The sequence below is a fragment of the Pseudorca crassidens genome, chromosome 11 (genome assembly GCF_039906515.1).
Source record: "Pseudorca crassidens isolate mPseCra1 chromosome 11, mPseCra1.hap1, whole genome shotgun sequence".
NCBI lineage: Eukaryota > Metazoa > Chordata > Mammalia > Artiodactyla > Delphinidae > Pseudorca > Pseudorca crassidens.
Window position 1 is genome coordinate 97710394 of NC_090306.1, and position 14803 is coordinate 97725196.

The 14803-nt window shown below is 53.3% G+C and overlaps 1 protein-coding gene across 7 annotated transcripts in view; it reads left to right on the top strand.

Annotated features, from left to right (window-relative positions):
- The first annotated feature begins 11935 nt into the window (after positions 1-11935).
- Positions 11936-14803, top strand: part of TNRC6B (trinucleotide repeat containing adaptor 6B) — a 261509-nt gene continuing 258641 nt past the window's right edge. For 3 of the 7 annotated variants that reach the window (XM_067698163.1, XM_067698167.1, XM_067698165.1), the window contains exon 1: positions 11936-12605. The gene's annotated coding sequence lies outside the window, so the exon portion shown is untranslated. Of the gene's footprint in view, positions 12606-12683; positions 12743-14803 lie in introns of those variants that run through there. The other 4 variants (XM_067698168.1, XM_067698170.1, XM_067698172.1 and 1 more) reach the window with 2 other exon arrangements.

Genomic DNA, 14803 nt, shown 5'->3' on the forward strand with positions numbered 1-14803 from the left:
AGGGCAGAATGTGACCCTGCCCTTTTGAGAGCCCTTGTGCTGAGGTCTCCTTTCCCTCCCCCAGCAGCATCCTGGCAGGCTCTGCCCTGGGTGGTCCGGGCCTCCTTGGCTATCGCCTGCTGCAAGCCCATCTGGCAGTTCTGCTCACGCCTTTACCTGAGGCGACTCCCTCCCGTTTTTTGCCTTGAGTTGCAGCCCAAAGTAGGGAGAGAGAGAGCCTGGCTGATGTTCTGGTGGTGCTGGAGGCTGGGCCCTGTCACCAGGAGCGTTTGCCCTCCTCCCATCCCAGAGATGGCCCTCAGTCCCTTCACCAGCCGGGACTTATGTGCCTTCTCTAGTTATATGTCAGCCAAAGACCAGGCTTGGCCTCCTGCCAAAGTCAGACTGTATTGAGTTGCCTCAGCCTCCCTGGCTTCTTAGGGACCTGGCCTAACTGCCATGACGCCAGGCCAGGAAGACCAGCTGAAAATCGCACACCACCCCCTCTTCACGCATGTGACTGAGAGGACCTGCGGAGAGAGTTCTTGAATGGACGGCCGGGAAACTGCCGAACCGCAGGCTCTGTGGCTGGCCTTGCTTCCGGCTGGGGGCTGGAGGCCTGGAGAGCGGGGGGCTGGCCTTGCTTCCGGCCGGGTGCTGGAGGCCTGGAGAGCGGGGGGCTGGCCTTGCTTCCGGCCGGGGGCTGGAGGCCTGGAGAGCCGGGGTGGCTGGCCTTGCTTCCGGCCGGGTGCTGGAGGCCTGGAGAGCCGGGGTGGCTGGCCTTGCTTCCGGCCGGGTGCTGGAGGCCTGGAGAGCCGGGGTGGCTGGCCTTGCTTCCGGCCGGGTGCTGGAGGCCTGGAGAGTGGGGGGCTGGCCTTGCTTCCGGCCGGGTGCTGGAGGCTTGGAGAGCCGGCGTGGCTGGCCTTGCTTCCGGCCGGGGACTGGAGGCCTGGAGAGCAGGGCGCTGCAGTGCCTGAGAAAGCACCACACTCAGCCTCTCTCAGCCTCCTGCTTCTGAGCCAAACTCTCGTCCTCACACCTTTCCTTCTGCAAAACCCTGGGGCACCAGCAGCACCTTGGGGCGGGGCCCCGGTGCTTGGGTGCTTGCTAGGGCCTGACGGGAGAGGGAGCAAGGGGACCAGCGAGCATCCTGAGAGGAGCCTGGCCTCCCCGCTGGGTGGTGGGAGGAGCAGGGGAAGGAAGGGTGAACCTGGTTCTTGGGGGGTGAGGGACCCTGACCCACCTCCATGAGCGTCTGTGAGGATTAAACCCTTGCTGGGAAGTGCTTCCTTATGCACCAAGGCCTGGCGATGTGGCCCTGCTTGTTCTGGAGGGGAAGGGAGAGGGAGGTGGAACACGAGGGGCAGGGGTTACACCTCAGCTCAAAGTGTTTGGGTGGAGAGAGCACTCTTGGTGAGCAGAGTGGACACCTCTGGGGCAAGTGGGGAGGCCAGAGGAGGGGACCAGCTCCTAAGCGATTGTGCCTCGCCTGCGAGAGAAGCAGGCTCACGTAATCCCTTCCCATCTCCTGACCCAAAGCAAGCCTGGTTCCTCCCCTGCCTTCACATGCAGGAGGCTCTGGACTGGAAGTTCCAAGTCGCTGCAGCCTTGAGCCTGGCTGGCCGTCCTGCCCCGGCTTCTCCCTGCACCAGCATGGGGTCATTCTCACTCTCTTCAGAGAAACCAAGCAGGATGGGAGACCATGTGTTAAAAAGGAAGCAACGCAGTGTCACGGGAAGAGTGCTGGCCTGTGAGGTGGGGCACCTCTCCCCTTCCTTACAGAGGTTTCAGCGAGGTGGTCTCTGACCCCCTCCAGCTCTAAGATGCTCGGGAAGAGACGAGAGTCCAAAGGTGGCTGAGGATCCTGAAGACCTCAAATGCAGCTTGTCTGCCTGAACTCCAGCCCCTCCGTCCTGCCTCTCGGCTTCTCACTTTTTAGTGCGTCTGCCCTCTGTTCCAGCACTTTGCACATGCTTTGTGAAACAGTCTCTCTGTCATCAAATCTCAAGGGGACATCTGGCCTTCCCAGTTGGATGGCAAGTTCAAGGATGGCTCATGCCCTTGGCCCCTCTGCAGCAGCTTCCACAAGGCTGGTAACATCTCCAAGGCTGGTAACATCAGAAGGGCTCCAGGAGGAACAGGGGTGAAACAGTACTCTGGGTGCGGGGCCTGGCTTCGCTGGCCCCATCTCACCCCACCACCAAGCTGCCCACTTTCTGAGTACGGCCTCTGTAGGTTGAGAGCCAACAAATGGCACAGCTCCTTGAGGGGCCGACCTCAGATGAGCAGAGGCACTTGAGGGCTGAGACCCCAGGGCTGCTGCCACCCTAGACCTCGCCCCGTAGGAGCAGGAAGCCCAGGACCCCTGCACGGAGCTGGGAGGCTTTCCCATGACATTGGCAAAACTTCCCAGGCTCATCATCAGCTGTCCTTGGGGTATGGTTAGCCCTAGCCCTGATCCTTCAGGGGTGCTTCTGAGACTGCCTCTGCCAACAGCAGTATCCCGTGCCTGTTTGGACCCTAATAGAAAAGCTGGACCACAAAGGCAGCCTTGAGATATGGAGGAAACGGGCCCGGGGGGAGGGGAGGGGTTACGGGGGAGACTTTTTTTTTTTTGCTATGATGCTTTCCTCTTTTTAATTTATTGAACACCTACTATATGCTAGTCACCGTGCTAGATGCCTCCCTCAGTCACCTGCAGGTTTCAAACTAAGAAAAGCTCAGGAAGAGGCCCTTTACAAAGTTAACAAAAAGTTCTCCTGCGTATTTGGAGATGGAGCCTCACGAAGTTGTGTGATGAGCAGCTTGGGTCTTACCACCCCCGTTTTTCAGATGAGGAGGTGCGTTGTTCTCCCCAAATCCTACAGCACATAAAGTGCAGATCTAGCCTGCCCCCCCAACTCAGGGTTTCCTGCCTTCAACGCCAGTGACACTTCAGATACAAAAGTCTCTGTGGGAGGAGAGGCTGTCCTACACGTGGTAGAATGTTTAGCAGCGCCTCCGGCCTCTTCCTACCAACTACCAGTAGCACCCCTTCAGATGAGACCGCCAAAAATGTCTCCAGACATCTCCAAGTGTCCCTGGGGGGTAGAATCGCCCCAGTTGAGAAAGAGCTCTTTGCATTGAGCCCTGAAGGGCCACGGGCTCCTGCCTGAGCTGCTTTCTGTGCTTACATCCTGCAAAACAGTTCTCTTTGACTGATCTCTTTGGCCCAGAGAGGCTGGCTGACTTGCCAAAGATTTTGCTTTCTGTGACCGACACAATAGCATCTTCCGTCCTTGTTCTGGTTACCTTGCTTAGCTCTTGCCCGCCTTGGACTCTGTGGAACAGGTATGTTTATATGCACACATCTGTCTTACTCCACCCAGAGCCCTGCCACGTTTCCTCCCAATCTGTTCCCCTTCCTTCAGTCCCAGTTAAAGTCCTACACAGAGAGTACCCTTGGACATTCCCGTGTGTGCCCAGCAGTGTCCCCACCTCAAAAGGCAGCCAGGGCCGACGGTAGAGAGACTTCCACGCTCCTCAACGCAGGCCAGGTGGGGATTGCTACTTGGGGTACCACAACCACGTTCCGTTCTGACAAAGCCCCCTTAGCAGCTATTGAGCCCTGCCATGCACCACACATATAGTTTATCACCTGGCTGTGCACCACCGTCATTCCTCCCTGCCTGGAGGACCCAGCGGCTGTCCCTGTGATTGTCTGCACTGCTGTTCCAGTGGCAGGAGGTCTGGTACAGAACAGGCATCCCGGGCTCAGCGAGCTGAGCCAGACCAAGCTTGAGAGGACGCGCACCTTAGGAAAGGTTGAGAGGTGGCAGGCGCAGATGTGAGAGTGTTCTCAGGGCGAGTCATCGTTGGATCAGCCAGAAGGCTTTGAAAAGTTAGGCAGGCCTGAACTTCTCACCCCTCCTCGGCGAAGCTTCTGCCTTCCCAGCTCCGAACCGAGGAAGGCCCTGCTTCTGACAGCTTCTGCTGCTTCCTGGCACGACAGATACCCATTCTGTGCCTGGAGACCAGGACACTGTCTTTCCGCCTCACTATCGTATCCACAGTATCTGCTTAATAACGACTCGTTAAATGATTGAACACTTGACAACCATGTGATACAGGGAATAAGTCAGGCTAATCAATGTGGACGGTGTCAGAGGCTCTGCCATTGATCATAACCCTTTCACTTTTGTTCCTGACTCCTGAAATTGTACATGGAAGCCAAACAGGATTTAATTTCTTAAGGACTTTGAAGTCCTTCCTTATCAAATCCTTTCCTCCAGGAAGGCTTCTTTCAGTGCGTGTCCTCAGCAGACAGTCTTCATCTCCCAGCCACCCGGGTCTCCAGGCCTCTCTGGCTGCTCACGGATGACCCTGTCCGCATGCTTCTTTCAAAGGCTAGCACGAAAGCAGGGGAGGAGGAGATGGGCCTTGAGGTAAGGAAATCTGTCCAAAGTCACTCAGCAAGTCATGAGAAGGGCTAGAACCTGGTTATCCGGACCCTCTAGGAGGGCACTGTCACTGCATCATGTGGCCTCTCCAAGTGACAGCCAGCTGGAGACAAGTTTTCATCAGAAAAGTGGCTAGAAGGTAGGCACTGTCTGCAGCCACTATAAAGCAGCTCTAGGAACAGACGTCCATGTCATAGGGATAAGCTAGGACCTGCCACAGAAGGCAGCAAGTGTGTGGGGAGCCTGGAGGACGAAGGGAGGAAAGGGCAAGACAGGCAGTATGCCTGCAGAGGCTACGGTCCTCTGGGCACGAGCAAGGGAAAAGCACATCCCGTCCTGTGCTGAGCCAAGAACCGTGCCTGGTGACCCTTATTTCCTGAGTGCAGCATGGACACCCTGGCTGGTCTCCTCCTGGAAGGCCTTGGAAGTTGGGCGATTGAACAAGGAGAGGCACTTCACTGCAGTACTTGGAAGGCTTTATACATTTGTTCACTCAGCAGATACTGTGCACTAGGCCTGGGGATGAACGGTGAGGCAGGCCATCGCAGATTTAGGGCAGCGGCGGTGGGAGCGGGGGGGGGGGGGGCGGTCAACCTGCTTGCTGTGATCTTAGCTGAGGCTTGCGGCAGCAAGAGGACAGTGCAGAACGGGCAGGCTCGGGCTGGATTCCCCACTCCGCCACATATTAGCTAAATGACCCTGTAAGCTGCTCCACATCCATCCAGGTAAAATGGGGATAATCCTGGTACCACCCTCAAGAGGCCCTGGGGAGTAAAGCCCTCAGCACAGCGGCTGACATAGAGGAGGAGCTCTGTAAAGGCTGCTGCCTCCGTTGTGTTACATGGGGGGTTATCACTTCCCTCTCGGGACATTCTCTTCTGGATTCTCTACCCTGCTCCCTCCCGGTAAAATGGCCACTTTCATGTCCAGTACTTGGCACACCGGCCTAAATGCTCATCCACCTGGAAGAAGTTAGGAGGCCCAGGTTTTGAAAGAAAGATGGAGAAAATTACCAGAGATGCCACTTGTGAGCCCTCGGCTCAGCAGGGCCTGAGTTACGCCGGTGCCCGCTGACCCCCGCGGCCCCCCCTCAGCTCTGTAGGTCTGTTATCAGGGGGCCTGGAAGAGGGCCACCGCCTTATCCGGTTGTGCAAAAGCCCCAAACTTTTCTTGACTGATAGTTTTGGGTAAAAATAAACAATTTTTGTGTGTTTGGAGACTCCTTCATATATAAAATACGAATTAAACCCAAACCAAACAAATAGCACATCAGAAAAGCCTGCCGACCCGCGCCAAGCCACCGGGCTAACGAGCCAGTCCTGAACCCCCGTGCGGCTCCAGACCCTCCTCAGCTTTCTTCCAGCCCTTTCCGCGCACTCGCCGGCGGCGACGACAGCCGGCGTCTCCCCGGATGACCGGGAGGAGCCCCAGGACCGGCGCGGGTCGGGGCGCAGAACCCGAGGCTGCGGGTCCCCGCGGAGCGCGGAGCTGAGAGCACGCGGGGCGATGCTGACACCTGGCGGCCGCTCGCAGCGCCTTGCTTTCCTCCTCAGGGTAGAGAAAGAAGGCAGGGGCCAGCGCTCGGCAAACTTTCTGTAAATGGCCACATAGTAAATGTTCTAGGCTTTGGGGACATGCGGGGTCTGTCACGACCGCTGCTGCTGCTGCAGCGCTAAAGCCCACCAGTACGATGCGAGTGAGTGGGCGTGGCTGTTCCAGTGAAATTTTGGGGACGCTGAAATTTGAATTTCGTCTCATTTTCGTGTGTCACAAAATATTATTCATCTTTTAATTTTACCACCCATTCAAAAAATATAAAAATCATTCTTGGTCAAGAGCTGTGCAAAAACAGGCAGTGGCTGGATTTGGCCTGCAAAGCCGCTGGACCCCTGGCCCCCGGCCACTTTCCTCCAGGCTCCCAGCACTAACCCCCAACTGTCACACCTGGGACCCTTCCCTACTTTGCCACTGTCCTGCCAAGAGGACTCCCCCAGTACCCCACCCTCAACCAGACTGCTGCCGCTGAGCCCTCTTCCTAACAAATTCTGGAGTTGTTAGTTTTCACCCATGCCTATGAACAATCCCCATGGCCAGGCCGGGGCTGGGCCTGACTCTACACAGGGTACTGAGAGAATTTAGGGGGAAGGAGATGTGGGTCTGGCTTCTCTGTTCCAGAAGCCCCTGAGAGGAAAAGGGGCTTGAACTGAGCTTTGAAGGGAGTGTAGACCTCGGAACAGGGGACAGAGAAAGGGGCATCCGAGGGCTGGCAAACTCGCTGAGGAAGCAATGGGCATGGGCCCGCTGAGAGGCTACCAGGAAGTCCTCCTGAGGGGACCCCCGGGAGGGAACCATCCTTCACGGTATGAATCTCACAACTACTCCAACCAACAGGTGTAAATTTTCTCAGCCCTACCAATTAAAAAATGCGACCTCGGACAGTTACTTAACCTCCCTCTGCCTTAGTGTCCTCATCTGTATCTACCTCATAAGATTGTTATGAGGATTGAGTAAGTCAATACCTATATAATTACAGCAGTGCCTGGCACTAGGGCCAGCTTCATGGGCATGCAACTTGCGGGCTCCCATGGGCCCTGCACCCAGGAGGCGAAGGATCCCACATTTGGTTTAATGCTCTGCTGTTGCTGTCTTGAAATTCTTAACAATTTTGGAACAAGGAGCCCCATGCTTTCATTTTGCACTGCCAGTCCTGCCTGGCATAGCATGTGTTTACAAACTTGAGGTTTTATTGTTATCTTAGAGTCTAGAATAACAAGTCGGCTTCAGTACACTTACTTTAGAAATGAGGAAACTGAAGCTCAGACAGTTTACGTGACTTGCACACGATCGATCACACAGCAAGTGGCCTGCAGAATGACGGCTGGGGACGGAGAAATGAAAATCACGATCTCAGAGGTGAAGGCAGGACAACGACCCAGCTCTCCACCCCCACTCCCCACCCCCCACCCCCCACCACGACAGCCCCGGAAGGCAACATAAGGAGAGGAGAGAGAGAGACTCCATAGAAGGAGCTTAGAGAGAGAGGGGATATGAAAAAGAGCATGAACAGTTGTAGAGGTAGGAGGGGAGCTGGCTATTTTGAGGAACCAAGAGAAGATTTTCAGAGTAAAACATAGTGGTGAAGCCATGGAAACGAGGACTAAGAAAGTCTCTTGGATGTTGGCCACAAAGAGGTCATAGACGAGCTTAGAGAAACGAGTTTCAGTAGAGAGTTAGGGCTGGAAGCCAGGATACAGAACAGCAGTGGTGGATATGGCCACAGGGCATTATTTAAGACACTGAGAAAAGGAAAAAGAGGGGAAAAGGGCAGGCAGGCAGGAAGGAAGGCTATTTTGAAGGGGGTGGGAGAGGAGCCAGATCCCAACTGGATGCTGAGGAAGGACCATCAGAGGCAGTAATTTAGCCAGGAAGAGGTGCGCCTCTTTCCCTGAGTCTGTAGGGAAAAGAGCATGGGGTTGAGCTCATAAAGGCTATGAGGGCGACTGTTCATTTGGGGGCTGGTTGTCTCTCCAGCGGCACTGTGGCAGTTCCGACGTAGACGCCTCTGGGAAACATAGCAGCATGGAAAAGAGCTGACTCATTGGAGGCAGAGGGTCTGGGTTCAGCTTTGAAGTTATTAACTGTGGCGACCTGGGGCAAGTTAGTCAGCCCTTCAGAGGCTCAGTTTCCCTACCTGGAAAATGGGGATAACCATGGTTGTTGTGAAGGTTAACTGCCATGATCCATGTAAAGCCCTCAGTACAGTGTCTGACACACATCGGTGTTCACGAAAGGGTAGCTCTTATTAACAGCACATCCGGTTCTCCTGTGAACCTCCTGGGGGTCGAGCGTTGGCCAGCACACAGGAGGGGTCCAGTGTTTGTTGCTTCCCTAGGAGCTTTTCAGGAAGTGTGGTTGTAAGAAATGAGAGGTGGTTTAGAGGCAGCACAGCTTCTGTCACAAGGGCTTTGTTGCACAATAAATGCTACCAAACGTAATAAATTCTTATGAGCGTGTCCTCTGTAATCAGCACCCTCTAGAAAGTTCCCCTCCCCCAGTGCTATTGGCCTTGGCTGTGGCCACACCCACTTCCCAAGTGAGCCAGATCAGCTGTCAGCTGTCCTCTTGTCTTCTGGATTTAGTTCTTTGACAGGGAATCTTCCCATGATTATAAGTTTGAGAACCAGAGACTGCATTATAAACACTTCCAAATGTCTCACAGAAATGAGAGGCCAGCGCAAAGGGTAAAGGGAGTCCTCCTGTGCCACAGAAATCAGAGCTGGAGCCGATCCAGCTGGCTATGTCACCCCAAGCTTGTGGGTCATTGCAGAATTGTTTGCAGAAATTCCCCTTGTATTGGATTTTGTCCAGGCCAATGCAATGTGTTCAGGGATCACAGAACAATCTCTCAAGGGAAGAAAGGAAGGCCTGTTGCTTGGAATGGCTTAGAGCACTTTTGGTAGCCATCCAAGGCAGCTATCACTCATTAAATCTGCCTTCCCCTCCAGCAAAAAGCCAACTGTATAGAATACCACATATAGAGCTCTAAGAATAGTATAGCGCTCCAAGAACATACTGCACTTGGCCTGCATACGAGTGTGCAGGGCTTGGCGAGTCTTTTTACTCTCAAAGCTGGGTGTGTTGTAACAAACAAACACACAAAATATTTACCGCAAGTAGAATGCAGAGAAGAAACAAGAAAGAGAGCAAAGGAGAGCACCCTAGCATGTCATTCTTTGACCTGGGCTGCCTTTTCAGGGCAGGAATGGACTCCACAGCCACCAAAGTAGCCTGTAAGCCCTCGGGCAGTGAGTACTGCAGACCCCTTTCCTCCCACCATTCACTGACTCCACACTAGGCTGAGCAAGCCCCAAAGTCCTGTAACAGGTGATAATCTGTCATTTGCTGCGACAGGAAGTTGAAACCATCATCCTCCACGATAAACATTTAGTTGATTTATTGGCTTTCTTCCCGCAAGTAGAGAAAGTGAGAACAGGTTCCATCCAAAGCTGCAGTTCTGAGCAATGAGAGCTATCAAAGTACAGACAAGACCCTAAACCACACCCCACTGTTGTTGGAAGAAATCCATGTGCGAGTCTATTCATAAAAGAGACTGGGGGCTTCCCTGGTGGCACAGTGGTTGAGAGTCCGCCTGCCGATGTAGGGGACACGGGTTCGTGCCCCAGTCCGGGAAGATCCCACATGCCCCAGAGCGGCTAGGCCTGTGAGCCACGGCCGCTGAGCCTGCGTGTCCAGAGCCTGTGCTCCGCAATGGGAGAGGCCACAACAGTGAGAGACCCGCATAACGCAAGAGTCTGGGAAGATACTCTCCTTAATGGCGGTTGGCTCTAGTAGTGGGATTTGAGGGAGCGTTTATTTTCTACTTTATAACTTTCTGTATTGTCTGAAATCTTTACTCAATGTTACTTTTATGATCAGAAAAACAGCAATCTTATAGGAAGCACCGGCTTTGGCCACTCCTGGATATTCCTATCCTGCTCCCTGGCCCTAGAGAGCGAGCATTGCAGGTCACCGCACATCCCCAGTCTCTTGCCTAGGTAATCACAATTCATCCTTTAGTTCTTGTAGATGTCACACCTTCAGGGTAGCCATCTTTTTCTCTCCAAGATTGAGTCCCATGTCCCTCCAAGCCATCTGCACTGTGTTTACCTGTTGGTCACCCCCACTAAATCGAGGTTCCTAAAGGCAGACGTGTTTTATTCATCTGTGCAGCCTCTGTACCTTAGGAAAGTGCCAACTAGCTCCATAAATATTTACTGAATAATTATTTATTGGGGGAACCTTATATAATCAGAGCAATTCGAGACATACAAAGATGAAAAAGAAATCATTTGTTTTCAAGGAACTTTAAACTGAGTTGGGGAGACAGGTATGTCCAACAATTAAACTATAAAAACTAGTTTAAGGGTTAAAAATAGAGTTACAAACAACCAACTACGAAAATAAGGAAGTTTTTGGACACTGACCATTTCTCATTCTTTTTGTTTTCTGGTTCAGAATCCCCATATTGGAATGCTAGTATGGGGTATGTAGTTATAAGGATTCAGGTTCTTAGGACCTTTCTTAGAATTTGACTCATGAATTTTCTTCTGTCCTGCTGCTGGCAGTTGCCCTAGGAATACCTGCCATTTAATCTTAATTGATGTTTGTGAAACACTTACCTTCCTCTGCTGAAAGGCTATAAGTGTTGAGCACTATTACTGTGTTACAGTGGTTGTTTTATTATTAAAGCAGTGCCAATGCGGTTACACAACAGCTTGGATCAGGAGAGGAAACAAGGGCAGTGATCCCACTGAAGCTACAGGGGGTGGGGATTTGGGATGGTAAAATGTTAATTACCCGAGACGGAATGCAGGCTATCGTCCAGCACTGTGCTCCTGGAGATCATTTCAGTCCCAGAGCCTGGGGCCGGCTCTCTGGCAGTGGGTCCTAAGCATTCTGCCCTCCCCTGGCTGGAATGTTGGATTCACTTTGCTGAAAGCGGCCACAAAGAATCCAATGGCCACAAGCCAGGAGCACTTGTCTTGCACAGCATCAGGGGCTACTCTGGAAGCTATCCAGGAGCCGAAGGGCTGTTCCGTTTGCATACAGTAAATTATTTATTTCTAAACCGATTTATTCTTTTTCTCTCTTTAGATTCTCTTCTTGTTTCTGCCTCTTGAGGACTCTCTCAAAAGAGAGTGAGCTGGAGATGGATGGGTGTGGGTCAGGAAAGTAGGCTTGAAACAGAAGGCTGGTAGAAGTGTCCATTTATTTATAAAGCCTAGAAAATGAACATAAAGGTAGATAGGCTTCTGGTCAGGAATCACCAAGACTGTTTAATTCAGGATGGGGAGGAATGGGTGCTGGAGAAGAGGATGCAGTGGAGGCAATGACAGCCTACTCCATAGCTTTAGTCCCCAGCAATGTCACCTCCAGAAACTGAGGAATTTAGGTTCTGATTGAAAGCTTTTGAAGATGTTGGGTTAGCTGATTGGGTACGATTCTAGGCTAAGGGAAAGGCACTAAAGTACAGTGAAAAGAGCGAAGGCTCTGGAGTCAGACAGACCTGGGACCAAATGCTTGCCTACCAACTACATCCTATCTAGGTGACCTTGGGCAAATTTCCTAACCTCTCTGGAGCCTCAGTTTCCTAACTGTAAAATTTAGAGAACGTAAAACTCACAGGTTCAACCGATAGTCCTTGTGAAGAACTCTGCATGGTCGGCACAAAGCGGACATGCAATAAATGGTAATCGTTACTACCGTCAACCACAGGCCAAATGATGGGAGTCATTCAAACTCCCTAGCAAACAATTAACCACAGCACAGCGAATCCAGATCTGACCGACGCGCCTATTTGCCCAATAAGGTACCAGGAAAGAACTCAGTGGAGACAAACCAATGGCATTAGCCCTTGTTGTTGGACGGACTTGCTTGCTGTTCCACCAATAGTTTGAAGATTTGACTAGGGAGTGACACGCTGACAGTCCAATGATTCACAACGAGCCCACACTCAGCACTTCGGCGGGGATAAATCAAGGAGCCGGGACGTATAGATTCCGTTATTAGGCAGTACTGGACGGAGAGAGGAGCTTAGGGGAAACAGCGCGAGGGCGAGGCACTAATGAGCTAATAAAAGGAAAAAGACGATGGTTGCGCCAAGTGAGCTCGGCCGCCATCATGCTCTAGTTTCCCCTTCGCCTCTCCGCGTCCGCGACCGAGGAAAAGGTCTCTGGGATGCTGAGGGGGTGTGTCCCCGAATGATTGGCGCAGACAGCTCAGCCAATCGTAGCTCGTCAAACGGAACGCATTTGACCAATGAGGGGCGACGGCAGCTGGGAGAAATTGGAGGGGCGGAACGGCAGCTTGACGGGCACAAAAGCCAGCCAGTGAGGGCCGGCAGCATCCTCCCTGCGGCCAATGGAGTGGGGCTCTGGGCGGGCCCCCGAGTGTTTGTGTTGTGGTTTTGGGGGAGGGAGGCGGAGGGGAAAGTTTGTTTATTTTGTTTTTAGTTTCTGGGGTCCCCGTGTTTCTCGGAGGTGAAGCGGGAGGGAGTGACCCCCCCCGAGCCCCTCAGTCCCTCTACTACGTCGCCTCCATAGCCTGCAGAGAAGCGGGGACCGCGCGCATCGCGGCGCATCGCCTCACAGCGGAACGCCGCGCACTTGGAGCCGGCACGGCTCAGTGGTAAGTGAGGACCGACGGCCACCGCCGCCCTTCCCCTCCCCCGCTCACCGCCCAGTCAGAGCTGGCCGGCCGGGTGGGCGAGGACGCCCGCGGGAGCGCGCGGCGCGGGGTCGGCCTGTCAAGCTGAGGCGCACCGTGTGCGTGTCCTCGCGAGTGAGCGCGCGCGGCGGGGAGAGGGCCGGAGGGGCGTGAGCGCGCGGGGTCGGCGGGGGCGGCGGCGTTGGGCGCGCGCCCCGCGGGGCGGGCGTCTGGTGGGTTTGACCCCGGGGCTGGGAGGGACGTGGGCGACATCCGCTCGCGGGGAAGGGGCGCCCCGAATGGCCGGGCCGGGACCGGCAGACGAGCGCGACTGCGGGCGTCACGCGCCGGCAGGTGTGAGCTGGGGGAGGGCTTCCGGGTGGGCTGGTCGAGTCGAGTTCGCTTCCCGTCGCTGGGGGACCTCGGGGCAGAGAGGGGTCCCCGCGGAGAGCCGAGGCCCGCGGAGGCGCGTCGGGGCCCCTGCCTGGCGGTGGCAGAGGGAGGCGGCAGGCCTCGGAGCCTCCCGGTCCCCACCTGTGTGCAGGACCTGCGTGACGGAGTGAATGCGTTCCCCTGCTGCCGCCCCCACCCCTCCCCCCAGAGCCTTGCGTGTGTGGCCACCTTCGAGAGGCGATTCAACCTCCTCGGGGAAAGGAGGGCGAGGGGAATATCAGCGGACGACCAGCCCGAAGCGTTTCCTGCATTCCCTGGTCCTGCGCCCTTTGGTTTCAAACTAGTGGGTTTCCACAGTGGGCTTAAATCCACTGTAGTGGCTGAAGACACCCAGTAAAGGTAGCCTCTTGTCAGGCTTCTTAAGGACCAGCACATGCTCAGTTCTTTGGGCACCGAGAACTAGTCTGGGTCTTTTCAGGCTGCTTGCTTTCTCATGTATCTTTTGGCTGTTTTATTACTTTTTAGCGTCTGTGCTGGAGGTTGAAGCGAGGGATAAGGTGAATTTCAAGTTGGCCATTTGCTTACAATATAAGCAAAATTATACAACAAAATTGGCCAGAGATGTTTCCCCATGGTCAGTGAGTAAAACGTCATTAGTTACTGCCCCCCCCCGCCCGCGCCAGCAGTTAAGCAAACAGAAATGGGATGTATAGAAATCTTACATCTTAGCATTTTGTGCAGGTTTAACAATAGAGGCTATTTCCTTCGTAGTTGTGGGGAATTTCAGTAGGATGATAGTTTCCTATTGATTTGGAGAAGCATCTTGGCTTTGAAACTATGTTTATTCTTTTGGTAGTGTTTTGTAAATGCCTTTTAAAAAGCAGAACTTTTAGAACATTGACAACTCTACACGTGTGCAGTGTCCCACTCGGTATGTAGTAGGAGAGATGTGAATGTAGTAGGTCCATACTCTAAGGCAAGTATGCAGATCGCAAATCAGACTGGCTTGTTCCTCTTGGGATGCCGTGATGATAATAATGATGCCTTTATAGTTTCTTAGTTGTTGACTGTTTTTAAGTGCTTGTCCCAAACATCATTATTTGAGCAAAATAGTTCCTGATAGGACTTAAGGAGAAAAAATTGCCAAGCTGCTTTTCTAAGGTAGCACAGAAATGTCATGCCCTTGGGGAAAAAATATTATTTTTTTCTCATTCAAATGGAAGCACTTAAAAATGTTTTAAATCAGAACAATATCATTTCTTCAAATGGTAGTAATAATGTTAAGCTAACTTTTTTTTTTTTTTTGCGGTACGCGGGCCTCTCCCATTGCGGAGCACAGGCTCCAGATGCGCAGGCTCAGTAGCCGTGGCTCATGGGGCCAGCTGCTCCGCGGCATGTGGGATCTTCCCGGACCGGGGCACGAATCCGTGCCCCGTGCATCGGCAGGCGGACTCTCAACCATTGCGCCACCAGGGAGGCCCTAAGCTAACATTTTTTGCGTGTTTTGCATATGCCAACCTGTTTATATTTTTACCTAATTCTTACCTTAAGCCTGCGGGGTAGGTATCATTACTGTTTTATGAGCCTCCAGAAGCCACAGAGCTAGGAAGTTCAAGGGCATCGGTTTAGTCTTAAGTCTGTTTGGTTTCAAAGCCTGTGCTTGTCCCATTTTGCCCCCTAACTTATCCAGAGGAAGAAATGCAGAGTACACTGAAAAGCAGAGAGGGATGGAAAAGGGAAATGCGACTGATGATTAGGTTCCCCATACCTAACTTAAGAAACTCATT